Genomic DNA, 15,738 nt, shown 5'->3' on the forward strand with positions numbered 1-15,738 from the left:
TGGGAAAATTGAGCAGCCTTCGCTTATTGAATTTATCGAGAAACCAATTAGAAGGGAGCATACCATCATCTCTTAGTGAGATATCTACTTTGGAGCAGTTGGACTTGTCCCAAAATAATTTCAGTGGAGAGATTCTAAAATATCCATGTTGGCAGTTTTTAATATTTCATCTAACAATCTTTGCGGGCCAATTCCAATAGGAACACAATTTACTACCTGGAATGCAACTTCGTTTCAAATGAATAAGTGTTTATGTGGGTATCCTTTGCAGTTACCATGTAACCAAAGTAAAAGTCAAAGAGGTGATGGTGATAATAGTATTATTAGTAATGTTAAAGTGGGATGGTGGAGTCGTCTAGATGAAAAAATGTCATTGGTAGCACTGGGAATGGGTGTAGGGATTGGTGTTTGGGGGGTTGTTTGTATGTTGATTGGTTGGGAAAGAGCTAGGCATTGGGTGATGGGTGTAGATGGTGTACATGTATCCTCCAACAACCAAAGAGGACAAAGACCTTCTTATGGGCTTTATCGATTTCCCACATAGTTGGGAGTGTTTGTATGTATCCCTAACCATTTTGATGATATGTTGTCAATTAAAATAAATATATATGAGAAAAATTATAAAGGTAGAAATTACCTTTATTGGTAAAAATGGGTGTGATTAAATGTTCGCTATTAAAATATATTGTGGATTTCGTGAATAAAATCATTTGTTTGAAAAAAATACCAATTATTCCAAGTTTTTTTTTTAATATGTTATTCAATAATACTTCATCATAAAATGTGCTTTTTGTTTATAACCTATGCACAATTTTACATATTTCAAAAAAATTAAAATACATATAATATATTAAAACAGTGCCCAAGTTTACTTAACTAAAGTAAAAAATTTCATGTTCATATTTCCTTGAACCCACTATCTTCTCAATATGTTTCTAAAAATTATTATAGACATAGAAATACAAATCTCACTCTTAATCTACATCATGTAAAATCACATATAAAAAAATAGCTTTCATTACCTTACACTATGTCAAATTCTCTTCACCTAACAATTCATGAAATATATCACAAGTAATATCTATAAATAAAATAAAATAATCGCTCCTCTGAGCCATGTAGGAAGGAAAACACTACAGTGTTTTTTTTTTAAATTTCCTACCACAAATTTGTAAATTGTATTAAACATGGAAATTTGTAAATTATATTAAACATAGTATTGAAATATTAAATCATGCATTCTATATATATAGGCTATATAGCATATAGATTTATATATAGTCTATCTTTTTCCAATGTATTTATAGGTACAATCTACGTCTTAAGATATGCCAAAGGTAAAGTAACATCTCACAAGGGTTTACTGTGGTGAATGCTAGGTGAGTGCATAGGCAGAGTATATATATATTTTTAAATATACTATAGTTAATAGTTAATAATTAGTATTAGGGTTTTGAAATTATATGGAATAAAAAAATTATAAATATTAATATAAAGTTTTAAAAAAAGTGATAGATTTTTTACAAAAGACTATTAATACTTATATATGAATTTATAGTTAGAGATTACTGATATAATTTTTTAAATAATATGATAAGTTTTTCACAAAATATTATTAACAATTATATATGAATTTACGTTTAGACATTAGATAACTCAGAGAAGGATGTGATAAATTCTCAAATAAAGATAAATTTTAAAATAAGGGTGATTTTTATAATTTTTGAATTCAAAAGTTTAGAACAATTTTTTACTAAATGATCTGGCTTGGCATTGATGTTGTATAAATTAGAAAAATAATAAATTAAAGAAATTACTAGGATTATTACTAATTATAATAATAAATATAAATACAAATAATATTGCATAGGTCGGTTTAATATTTCAATTATAAATCTATATAGATCCATCTTAAATACGGATCTAACATGAGTCAAGAGGGATCCAATTTCTTCATTTGCAAATTTTTTTATGAGCCCACATTATTTAAATGTTTCGTATAGTTATTAATTTTTTTTTTTAGATTTTTAAAAGTTTTATTTTGTCCCACATGAGCAAAATTTCAACTTTGATGACCCGTTACACATCATATTGGGTTGTAGAATGAGCCTCTTGGCTCAATTTAATATTTCAATTATAAACAAACAAGTACAACAATGACATGATAGAAAAATTAAATAATATGAGTCTAGATCCACCTTTATCTTGGATCTATCAAGTGAAAAAAGAGATCAAACTCTTGAAAGTGTGAATATTTCCGTTTTTTTTGCACTCTAACAAAGTTTTCACTTCTAGTTATTTAATTCCTCTAGAGTGGTTGATTAATATAAAATTAATAGTATATGGGCAAGTAGGAATAACAACAAGCCATTATTATGTTTATATATTAAGTTAAAATGCTATTAATTTATGGGAAAGTTTGCACTTCCAGTTATTTGATTCCTCTAGAATGGTAGAATAATTTATAATTAATATGTATATGGGCAAATAGGAATAACAAGAAGCCATTAGTATGTAAGCTAAAATGCTATTAATTTAAGCCACATGCATTTTTTTTCACATAATAAACATTCACACCTAATGTTTTCAATAAACTATGCTCCCTAATCTTGAGTAAAAATATACATATATAACACTTAAAATGGATCATTATATTTGAGTCTTTTTATGAAAAAAACAACATGGTCTTATACCAAAAAAAAAAAAAAAAAACATGGTTTTATGGGGGTCATGTCAATTTTTGGGAAATTGTAAGATCTATGGGCTAAATACCATTATTGTGATGAAATATCTTTTAGTTCATGGAATTATTTGTATCTAGAATCCTATATGCAATGATATCAAGACCATAAATATCTATAATTATAAACTCAACAACACTTTATATGCTATCCAATTTTTAACTTATAATAATGAATAACTTGATACAAGTAGCAAGTGTAGGGTGCCTAAGCTCTACAATGCACTTGGCATAATGTAGGAAATAAGCAGAGAAAAAAACTTAGCTTGCTTAAATAAAATTACCAAAAAATAAATCTTAAACTTTCATAACTTTTCACCTCTAATCTTAAGTTTATGCCAATATTGAGATGAAAAGACCAACTTTAGGCTTCATAGATTGTAATTGTTTGTGTGAGATATAGAGGGAAACAAATGCACAAATTATAAGCATGGAAGAAGCATCATGATTTTAGATATAGAAGAAGCTTTCTATTTAAAACATATAACATTTCAGATAATTTTACATAAATTAAAAGTATAAAAGGAAACAAGTCATGGTCATCTCAAAATCAAAATGCTTTCATAATGCATGTGATCTCAAAATCAAAATACTTTCATAATGCATGTGATGTATGTGAATTTTGACCAAATATCACAAATCCTTGAAGAAAGATTTTCACAAATATAATATATATTAGATCTGCCTCTCCAATGAATGAAACTAACAACTTTATTTGGTATTATAACTTCAATACTACATCTTGGAAAATTGAATTTGACATTTATTTATGTCTTTTTCACAAAATTAACTAACAATTTTATTTGGCATCATATCTCTCACAAAATTAACCAACAATTTTATTTGGCATCATATCCTGGACTATAAATTCTAGTGAAATTTTTAACCCCTTAAAAAACAAAAACAAAAAATCCATTTACCCTACCTCATCCATTAAAAAAAATTTAATAAATTGAAGAAAAACCTTCTTACCATGAAAAAACAAATTTAAATATTTTATTTTATATATATTAACTTCACTTTATACAACAAATCCAATAAAATATTGGAATTAAAAAAAAATATTGAGATGTTATCTCTTAATTTATAAATGAAAACCACTTCTTTAACAATGACCAAGAAAATTTTAAAAATAGATATCAACTCTTTAAAAAAATTAAAATATAACCCTTTATTAATATTAATTTTCACGCCCTCCACTCTCATCAGCTCAAAGGCCTCTCTGTTCACAGCACCCCTGCAACCTCTCATCAGCAGTTTGTTGATGACACCATGCTATTTGGCTACCCTTCTATCCAGGAAGCCTCCTGCTTCAAAACCCTGCTCAATGATTTCTCTGAAGCTTCAGGCACCAGTGTCAATTGTTCTAAATCGCAGATTTTTTTCTTTCACACTCCTCCATCTGTCAAGACAGCGGTTGCTCGTATCCTGGGATTTCCCACTGCTACCCTCCCCTCCAAATACCTTGGAGCCCCCCTCACTGCTTCAGCCATAAAGCATTCCTCTTGGCGAACTCTCATTGAGAAGCTCGAATCCCGTCTTAACCTTTGGACGTACAGAACTTTGAATTTGGCCAGTCGTGTGGTGCTCATTAAGTCAGTCCTTCAGGCAATGCCTCTTTATCTGTTCTCAATCCTAGCAGCGCCGAAATGGGTATTAAAAAGAATCAGGAATCTTCAGCGTGGCTTCCTATGGGGCAGCTCGGCAACTAACCGTAAATGGGCTCTTGTAAAATGGACCACCGTCTGCATGCCCAAAGATAAAGGGGGCATTGGGCTGAGAGACCCAGAGCATAGCAACTCCATTATGAGCGCCAAAATTTGGTGGCAGTGGGTCACTAACCCAGAAAAACCTTGGGTCAAAATCTGGACAGCCAAATATGCCAATAACAGACCTCAGGAAGAGCTCATCAGGTTCACTCCCAATGACAAAGGCTCGCTAATCTGGAATGCTGCCAAACAACACTTCCAGTTAATTCAGCAGCACAGTTTCTGGGAAGTGAGGGACGGCAGAATGGCAAGATTCTGGATAGATGCATGGAACCAGATGCCAAATCTCACCCGCGTTCTTCATCCATCTCCGGAATATAATAGGTAGGAGCAGCAGCAAGAAAAGATCCGACAATTTTGGATGCAGGAAACGGAGCACGGATTCAGGAAATGGAAATAGGGTAATCAGCTAATCAATAACACAAACCTTCGGGATGCTGAGGAGTTGGAGAAGGAGTTACGGAAAAGAAGCATTAGACATGACGAAGGCAGTGACATCCTTAGATGGGGATACCAACCAAAAGGTGCCTTCACCACATCAGAGGCTTACAAGATTGTATGCAATATCACTACCCCTTCTGATCCAATCTGGAGCAAAATCTGGGGTCTTGGATCCTGGCCCAAAGTCTCTTATTTCCTATGGTTGGTAGGACATAAAAGAATCCTCACTTGGGACAAACTAAGGAGTAGAAACTTTCATGGTCCATCCATCTGTCATAACTGCAATCAAAATGAGGAAACTCTCCAACACCTCCTGGACACCTGCCCACTAGCCAATCAGCTATGGGAAAAGGTGAGCTTTAGATGTCAAAAAAGATGTAGAATGGAGAACGACATAACCAACTCCATAAGACACTGGCCACAGAATCCTTACAAAAGCGAGCTTCTCAACTGTTTGTGGAACATAATCCCGGGGCTCGTCCTCTGGAGCATCTGGAAGGAAAGGAACAAACGCATATTCAAAAACCAGCGCTCTTCGATCGAAGATATATGGAATAGGCTATGTGGGAATCTCAAAGAAACGCTGATGCTCCGATCCTGGACACAGGAGGATCTTCCTTCTCTAAACAATGAGAAAGGCATTCTAGACAACTGGCAACTGCATCTACCTCAGGAACTACACAAGAACGGCCCTTCCAAAAGCAGCATCATAGACAAGAGCATTTGGACCGCTCCCCCTAAGCATTCTTATAAGCTCAATTTCGATGGTGCCTCCAAAGGCAATCCTGGAATGGCCGGCTTTGGAGGAATTCTGAGGAATCATGAAGGCACTCCCCTGCAGATATACTTTGGAAACATAGGGTGGGATACCAACAACTCAGCTGAGCTAGAGGGACTCTGGCAAGGGCTCCTTCTCGCTTGGAATCTCAACCTTCAACCCCTGATCGTGGAAGGAGACTCCCAGATCCTTATAAACATGGCCAAGCGCCTCCAGAATGGCTCTCAAGCAAGGAAAATCGCCACCAGCTGGAGGCTCGAAGCAAGGCTGGAGGCCATTGAACAAGCGCTCCGCAGCAACAGGGCCATTTCCTTCAATCATATAAAAAGGGAAGGCAACAAGGTCGCAGACCTCCTGGCCAACATAGGGGTGGAAAATGAGAATACCCTTCTCACAGGAAACACGACTATTATACCAAATAATGTCCAGGCTCCGGAATGCGCTAGCCTGGTCCAAAGCGATGCTACTTCCCCGGATGCGGGTGACACGACGTGTGGTAACGAGGAGCCACATGCTAGCCATGTGCTGCCTCAAGCTTAAGGCAGGCAATTAATACGAGGATCACCGCCAAGGAATAAAAGTATGGGTGAACAACAGAAGCAATTCAATGCTCTATCTGGGTTACTGGTGCGACTGCAGCGAGCAGTTATGGCGAACAGGACTTGAGGAGGTGATGAAGAGGTTAAAAAAGGTGGTGGGTCGACTCGCCATGCACTGGTTCATGCTCAGTATTTGGTTTTCGGAGTTTAGGCTCTTGCCTGGTCTATGGTTCTAAGGGCAACAGCTCTTGCTGTCAAAGCCATCCCCCTGGCTGTTGGGTGCCGTCTCAAGTCTGAAAGGCTGGTTGGGTGTCGTCTCAAGTCTGTTGGGTGTCGTCTCAAGTCTAAAAAGCTATCCTACTCCGCATTGTTCCATACCCCCGGTGCTCTTGCAAAGATGGTTAGGCCTCGACAGCGCTTGCTCAGCCATCGAGGTTCTGCCCGGGGAGGGTCTTCACGTCCTCCAGTCGAAGATTCCCAATCCCACTGTTGTCGTTGCCTTTGCCATCGAATTACTAAGGCCAACCCCCTCCAAACAAGCCAATTCATGGACTCCAGTAGCCCAGATTCTGATCTGGCACCTATGCCTGCCTTCGGTTCTGCCATTTTCACCTTTAGCAGCTCTCTGGACAAACCCCGTATCAATGCCCACATTTCGGTTCTCTTCCTTGAGGAATCTCAGGATGATGGAGATGGTCATCACAGCAAGGGGAAGCACCCGGGCGGGAGCTCAGAGGACGTCAAGGAGATGCCAGCGGATGCTCCAGAGCATGTTTCTAACCTTCCTCAGACTCAGGAGGTGTTGACACCCAAGGGGGACAATGTCAACATGGATTCCTTTCCTACTGCAGAGGAAAGGGAGAAGTATGGCTGGTGCAGGGTGGTCGAGGAGGAGCCAGACGATTAGCCGTCCATCTGTTCAGCATCACATCCTCCAGTGCTGCTCAGGTCTTGTTTTGGTTTTCTGCTTATGTCATGTCGGCTTAACGTCTGTTCTTGCTATGTCTGTAATGCCCGAAAGGGATATTGTTGAAGGTCTATTGATGCCCCTGCGAGGGATGAACACTTTTGGTCCAGAGCCCCTGCGCGGGATGTTAAGTTTGATCTGGTTGCACTTTTGTGGTTCAGGGACCCTGCGTGGGTTGTTTTGCTCAGACATGGTGCCCCTGCGAGGGCTGCTCTTTTTTATTACTCCCATTCCAAAGTGCCACAGTTGGCCTCTGGTAAAATTACTCTGTGAATGTAACTGTTTTTCTTGTTCCTGTAAATAATAGAATAGTTTTAACGAGAAAAAAAAAATATTAATTTTCACGAATTTCAAGTCCTAACTAAATAAAATGTAACAATCAAGAAACCCACCCACAAAGAGCATATGGGTGATACAAGGATAAATAAGCTCATCTTTAATCGTGAAATCTGAAAGTTACGCATGTAAAAATCTCCCAAATCACATGAAAAACATGGCTGATAGATAGTAATAAACAAAATTACATTTCTAATCCACCACTTCTTTGAATATAAACATGGTTACTATTGATGTATCATATCAACAAGTTGTAATTCACTTTCCTTCTTCGACTAGAACTTCTATGAAATATATAAGACTTCCATATTGTAATAAAAACATATATGAAATATATAAAACTTCCATATTGTGATAAAAAAATGCATTTAACATGAAATTATGATTTATAATAACCAATGCTGATGATTGGTGAAATTGAATTTGTTTTTGTTTACAGCATGATATAATTGTTTTTCCAAAACGAAAAAAGCTGTATTGTATTATATAAGAAATATAACGGTTCCCATAACGGATACATATTCATAGGATAGTGAAAATATGACCGTATCTGTCAAAAGAGAGAAACAGGTCATCAAGATAAGGCCATTCTTGTTCCTGTATGTAGGTACAAAAGATGCAAAGATTTTACCGTCAGTCTGTAGATACAAGATCCCCAAAAAACTTTTCGTCCAAAAACAGCTATATAAGAAAAAAATGCTTTTGAAGAAAATCATGACTGAGAAACTGCTAAAGCGAGATTAGAAGATAGGAGGAGAGAACTCCTGAATAGTGAAAATTTCATCTTCAGACAGAACCTGCACAAACCATATACCCGGTGATGAAGAGAGACCCTTTTTTGATAAAGAATCAGCCTTCAGATTTTGAGACCTGCTGATATGTTTTATGGAGGATTCGAGCATATCATTCCAAAGGGACCTGATCCTGTTCATCCAGCCAGCAAGATGAGGCATAGAGATATTGTTTTCCTTATGCACATAATCCACCATTACCTTTGAGTCTCCAAAAATCGATACATGCCTGATATCTAGAAAGGAACAAAAATATAACAAACCAGCAAGAGCCATTGCTTTTGCTTTAGAGTTAGATCCCCTTCCTCCATTCCAATGGATACTGAAATGGTAGGATTCATAAATCAGAATATAAACCCCGCAGCCACAGATGCCTCTCTGCTCAGCACCATCAAAAAACGCGCATGGGAAAGAAGGAAAAACCAGGGGATCTGAAGGATGAACATCTTCATTTTCCTTAGGCGCCTTGAAAGAGAGGCTTTTGTAAGACAGTAAAACCTTAGAGAATATATCGATAGGAGAGCAGTCGATGCTGTTGAAAATGGAGTTGTTCCTCGCCTTCCATATGCTCCATAGACAAATAATAAACAGCGGCCTCCAGATCACTTTCTGTTGGCTCCACCAAAAAAACGCATCAGATATAGAGGAATGAGACATATGAAGAATACCGAACCATTTCTCCACAGACAACCAGAGTTGCCGGGTGATATGACAATCCAGGAATAAATGCTAGTTGTTTTCCTCATCGGATCTACACATAGGACAAAGCCCCGGTCCCTGCCAACCCCGCTTTCTCAAATTTTCCCAGGAAAGATTTCTGTTGCGGAACAACAGCCATGCAAAAAAACCATTTTTGATGGGCACTCGGAATTCAAAAAAGTAACAGGAAAAATAGGACTGAGATGGGGATCCCTCTTGTCCATTAAAGTCTGGTAAACCTCTTTCACTCTGACACCAAACAGAGACTTTGAATTTTTCCAGATAATATCATCTGATTCCTCTGAGCGAAAGATACCACATGATCTAAGACTCATCCTTATAGGCTCCCATAATAGGGCAATAGAGGGTGTCATCTGAAGGAGACCGGCATCTTTCCACAAAGGGATCGATCCATGCCACCCAACAATTAAACTACTCCAAAAAAAGAGACCCCTCTTGTGGAAAAATTTTAATAAAACCTCCGGCACATAAATATCCTCGGCTCCACTCAGAAAAAGATCATATCCAATCAGAATTTTTTTACCTGTTTGAAACTGCCATGTTAAGTTCTCCAGGAAGAAGCCTTCCATCCTATGCAAACTTTGCCAGATTGTTGACCCATAGGAGGGGCCGATCCTTCCCTCCCTGAACCATAAAGAAAAATCTTTACCGCCCAGATATTTCTTTTTAATAATCATGCTCCAAGACCCTTCACCAAAAATACACCTCCAAAGCAATTTACATAAAAGCGCCTTTCCAAAACTACGAAGGTTCAGCAAACCCCAGCCTCCCATGCTCTTAGTAGAAGAGATATCTGATAATTTTGTGAGGTGAAATTTTCGTCTTTCTACTTGACCTCCCTAGATGAAATTCACTGTAATCTTATCCATTTTTTTAATAACGCTAGCGGGAAGGAAGAACAAGTGGGCCCAGTATACAGCTAACTGGTTCAACACAGATTGAGCCAGAATGACTCTGCCTGCCAGAGAAAGACATCGGAATTCCCACAATGAAACATGGTTGGAAGGCTTATACCGGTTATAATTGTTGTTGTTGATGATTTAGACTGCATCAAGAAAATAATATTTTAGATAATAAATAAATATATTGTTGTTATTTGTGAGTGAAATTTAAGTAGTGTTATTGCATTATTAAATTTGGATATAAATTTCAATGTTATAACAATATAAATGTCGTTGTAATAATGTTGGAAGAAAGAATATTTTATTGTTGAATTTTTTACACAATAGTTCCAATTTCAAGTTGGCAACATCAATTCATCATTGGGTTTCTAATTCATTAGTGGGCTTCTAATGTAATTAGAGTGCCACATGACACGTTTAAATGAGCTTAATTACATTATGGATGTTCAAATTTTGACACTTGTTTGATAACTAATTGATGTTTGAAGGTTTCATGTGGAAGTTATTTCATGTTTCTCAAATGGTACTTATTATAAGAATGTTAAATTATATTAATGTTTATGGTAAAGTTTTAGGAGTTAAATTTTGCAAATAGGTTAATTTTTCATGATTTTGTAAAAAAAAATCATAATATTCATTTTTCTTAATACTTAAAATTTATAGGATAAAATTATTTTACCTTTAAAATCACCAAAACTTTATAGAGACTATGTAAAATCATTATAAATTTGAATAATTTCTTTCAAAAATATCGCCAAATATTTTATAATTTGTATATTAGGTACTAGTAAGATTCCCCAATGTTTCAACATTTTGAGATACATTCTCATCCTTAAAATTTTCTGAGTTGATGATTGATTGATATTGGCATAGTCATTTTGGAAAAAAAATCACGGCCTTGGAAATTAAAACATAAAAATAACATAAGAAAGATGATTCTTAGATGTTTTCATAGTCATTTTGGTAATGCTTTCATATCCTTAAACCTCCAATAATGATGAACTACCAATGACGTTTGGACGACATACAAACATTCATATAGTATCGATGCCTTAGGTGTCAATATGTAGTTGATCAAGCATTGATAGAATGTTTAGAAGAGGTTGCCATTTTGACAACCTATGGGTTTCTTAAATATGCCAAAAGTTTATATCTGAATTGCACAAAAACCAATCCGCCATTTTAGAAGGAAACTTGATCATTGAGGAATAGGTTTAGTTATCCTACTTGTGCATCATGAAGAACTCTAGTACCCAATTAATTGAACTATTTTCTTTTGTACCATATTAAAATTGATGTCCTTCACCATATATAACACTAGATATAACACTACAAGGAGAAAACCTTGAGAGGTTTTTATGGAACATCACAAAAGATTTATAACTTCCCAGTAGATGAGGGCAGTGGAAGGTTTTTGCATTTTTTTTTGGGTGTGCTTCACTAACCATGATAACTCAATGTGTTCCATAGTATAAGACACCTAAGATGATATAATAAGGAGCATCGATGACCATATTATTATATAATAATAAAATATTATTTTTATATTTAAAAAAATAAAATGCATATTGGCATTGTACATTAAATTCAAAGCATTGGTGTGTGTTAAGGACATGTTAGATCAGGTCAAAACATTGATTATTGAACAAAATCATTTAGCTAAAAAACTAAAACATTTTACTTGTGCATATAAAAATAAAACAAGCAAAATTTCCTATCTATAATGCATTCCACACTCCAGTCTTACAAAATATAAATTTTCATGGTTAAAAATGTAAACCTAATGAATCAGTGAACTCCTATGTGACAAATGCCTCAATATATTCCTCTATCGGGCACACCACAAAAAAGGTAAATAAAAAATAAAATTACCAAATTGAATTTTATTATCACATTTCTTTACATGTTTCCAACCACTCACACAAGCACTAGTGGTAACTTTCCTTTTAGGATAGCCCCATTTTTAGTTCTCTACAATAATGCTTTCTTAGTTTGATAGATTCATCGTTTGATTTGATCCATTTTCAATTTTGGAAAATAATACACATTTTAATTTTTTCACCGTGAGGAAAATCAAATCTCCTTAATTGTGAAGAGTCCATGTTAATTGTTTAATACCTCCTTATTTTTAATTTCACTAGATTAAAATTCACAATAGGTCTTTTTTTATTTCTAAATTACGGTGTGCATTTCACATGCTTGGATCACACTGGACATATCTTCAGTGCTTACTTCAAATTTACAAAATGTACCAATCAAGGTTCATCTTAATGGATTCCTTGTTAATGGCGTGTTATAAATCAGCACACCATAATGATGTGGAAACTAAAAATTCCTCACCAAGTTATAGAAGATGCAATGATACCTATATGTATTAGTGAGCTTAATTAGAATGCAAGCACCACTAATTATGTGGACACCCTGTAATCGATGCATGATAAAATGCAACACATTAAAATGGTTGTTTCAAATTGACAATGTGTCTCATCTTAGGAGAAGTGTTCATATTGGTGTGTTTCTTTAAACTATGCACATTGTGATCCAGATCTTGGGGGGAGGCCCCCAAGATCTGAAAAATTGAAATTGCCAGAAGAAAAAGAGTAGAATTCCCAATAAACAAAACCACAAAGATTTTTTTTTTATTAAAACAGATAATAACTGTAAGGACTACATTGTGGTGGACAATCTGTCCTTTTACAAAATGTGACTTGTTACTTATAGTATTTTTCAGTTACAATACTACAGGTCAATTCCATGGGTGAATGAATACCATGGGTGGATGTCACAATACCATGTGTCAATTCCATAAGTGAATGAATACCATGGGTGGATGTCACAATACCATGGATCAATTCCAAGGGTGAATTAATACCATGGGTGGATGTCACAATACCAGGGGAAAATACCATGGGTGGATGTCACTTACAGTACCATGGGTGGATAAATACCACGAGTGGATGCCACTTACAATACCATGGGTAAATTCCATGGGTGGATGAATACCATGGGTTGATGCCATTTTCCATTCGGATCATTCCTCCCTCCTTAAGAAGCAATGGTCCCCATTGCGTGAAGTTCCCTCATGTGAAGCCTTTGTTGAATATGAAGAGCCACTAAAAAAAGGGTTTTATGTGGTTAACCCGTAACCATGATGAACGAAGATCCGAGGATGGAGATACCTTGCAATGCTTGTGACCAACTATGATACTGACAATGTGCAGTCTAGAAAATGGACTTTGATGAAGTGTGGGTTTGTGGATGACCCATAACCATGATGAACGAAGATCCGATGATAGAGATACCCTATAATGCTTGTGACCAACTGTGATACTTACAGTGTGTGGCCTAGCAAATGGACTTCGATGAAGTGTGAGTTTGTGGATGGCTCATAACCATGATAAACGAAGATCCGAGGATAGAGATACCCTCTAATGCTTGTGACCAACTGTGATACTAACAGTGTGCGGCCTAGAAAATGGACTTTGATGACAAGGATTTTGTGCGGTTGACCCATAACCATGATGTTGGTTGTTGATTAAGTAGCAGGTGCCTACATAGCCTGGTGTGGGAGGGCGCATCTCCAAATACCCCAAGCCGAATGTTGCTATGCTGAAACTGATGAATGTGAAGCAAGTGCCTACTAAAGTGGGGTGGGAGGGCACATCTCCAATGGGAACCCGCTTCGAATGTTGCTTCAGAATTAAAATGGACATAACTCAGAATATTTATTATAACCTATTTTTGGAAGCAGAAGGACCATTTTGCATCTTCCCATGTGTTTGAAATCATTCTTTGGACACTCTAGAATCTCAAATTCAAGCTGCAACTTTTCCGCCGTCACAAAAGTTTTGAAAAAATAGCTGATTTTAAATCAACGATATTTCCCACATTCGAACTCCGATTCGACCCATTTTTTTTGTTTTGAAATTGAGCAATTTTTCGAGAGAAACTCAAATCTAAAATCACTTTTTTGAAATTCTACACCAAATTTGCAAAAACATATAGGAGATCCGTCATCCATGAATTTCCGTCAGAAACATTTCCGCAACATAACTGATTTTAAATCAACGACATCTCCCTCATTTGGACTCTTATTCGGACGTTTTTTTTTTGGATTTGGGTATTTTTTCGCAAGGAATCCAAATCTGTTATTTATTTTTGAAAATTTTGCACAAAAAATTTCAAATCTGATCTGAAAACTCGCTGCCCCAAAACATTCCTGCAAAAAAAATGAAAAAAAATTCTCCCTACTTGGCCCAAGAAAATGCTCTGTGGGGGACATAGAACATGCCTGAAGTTTGTTGAATATTGTTGCAAAATTTGAAACTGAAATATGCATCAAACACTCATTCCCATGGAATCATAACCTACTCTGATAACACTGATCCGGATCTTGGGGGGAGGTCCCCAAGGTCTAAAAAATTGAAATGCATCTTGGGGGGGAGGCCCCCAAGATCTAAAAAATTGAAATTGCCAAAAGAAAAAGAGTATAATGTCGAATAAAAAAAACCAAAAAGAATTTTTTTTTATTAAAACAGATAATAATTGTAAGAACTACATTGTGGTGGACAATTTGTCCTTTTACAAAATGTGACTTGTTACTTATAGTATTTTTCAGTTACAATACCGTGGGTCAATTCCATGGGTGAATGAATACCATGGGTGGATGTCACAATACCATGGGTCAATTCCATGGGTGAATGAATACCATGGGTGGATGTCACAATACCATGGGTCAATTCCATGGGTGAATGAATACCATGGGTGGATGTCACAATACCATGGGCAAATACCATGAGTGGATGTCACTTACAATACCATGGGTGGATAAATACCATGAGTAGATGCCACTTACAATACCATGGGTAAATTCCATGGGTGGATGAATAACATGGGTTGATGCCATTTTCCATTTGGATCACATTGGTGCATTATAAATTAAAACACATCATATTCATGGTGCATATATGTTTATCATAGGAACTAGTGTGAATATTAGTTCATATATCTCTCTCTTTTTTTTATAGCATTTATGGGACCTTGTTTGTTGCCATTGTAGTTTCATTATTATACAAATGAGTAGTTATGTTATTATCTCTGGGTGAGAGAGACATTATGAGAATTTACACATTGAGGTACATACAAATCCTATAATGTGTTATACGCTAACAGGTTTTGTGTTGCTCAAAGTGCTATACACTTCACCCAAATGAGGGCTTACTAAACAAAATTGTGTATATGTGGATGTCGTAGGAGGACGAATTTGTGCTATATAAGTAGTCAATATCCTTGAGCACTTTTAGTGATATTTATTTCTTGATAGGAATCCCAATTTCGGGGGAGAGTTCCAACCCTGAATCAAGATTTTCCATGGTTGGATTAGTGGATCAACTAGTTAACTAGTATTGTATGGGTCTAGGGGTTGGAAGGGAGGATCTTTGCATATCCTAGTTATTTACAACATCTTAAATTAAGCAATAACTACCATGGTAGTGTAGATTTAGGGTTCACTGAGAGGTCATGCAATCATAGGAGGTTAGATGGAGATTCTTGAGAAGATTCTTTGTGGTTAATTATTTGCATGGGATTTTTTTATGAGAAAGGTCACAACATTAAAGTTGATCTAGTACTTTGTCTGAGGTGGAGGGTAATTTACATTTGGGCTTGTCTTATGTTTTTGTTCTATGAGTGAGTTCTCTCCCTATAATATCCTTGCCTAAATTTCTACTTTTGGGGTTATGAGAGTCGAGGATAC

The sequence above is a fragment of the Pinus tabuliformis genome, chromosome 2_1 (assembly GCF_031772625.1).
Source record: "Pinus tabuliformis cultivar Carrire ecotype Pingquan chromosome 2_1, CPIR1, whole genome shotgun sequence".
NCBI lineage: Eukaryota > Viridiplantae > Streptophyta > Pinopsida > Pinales > Pinaceae > Pinus > Pinus tabuliformis.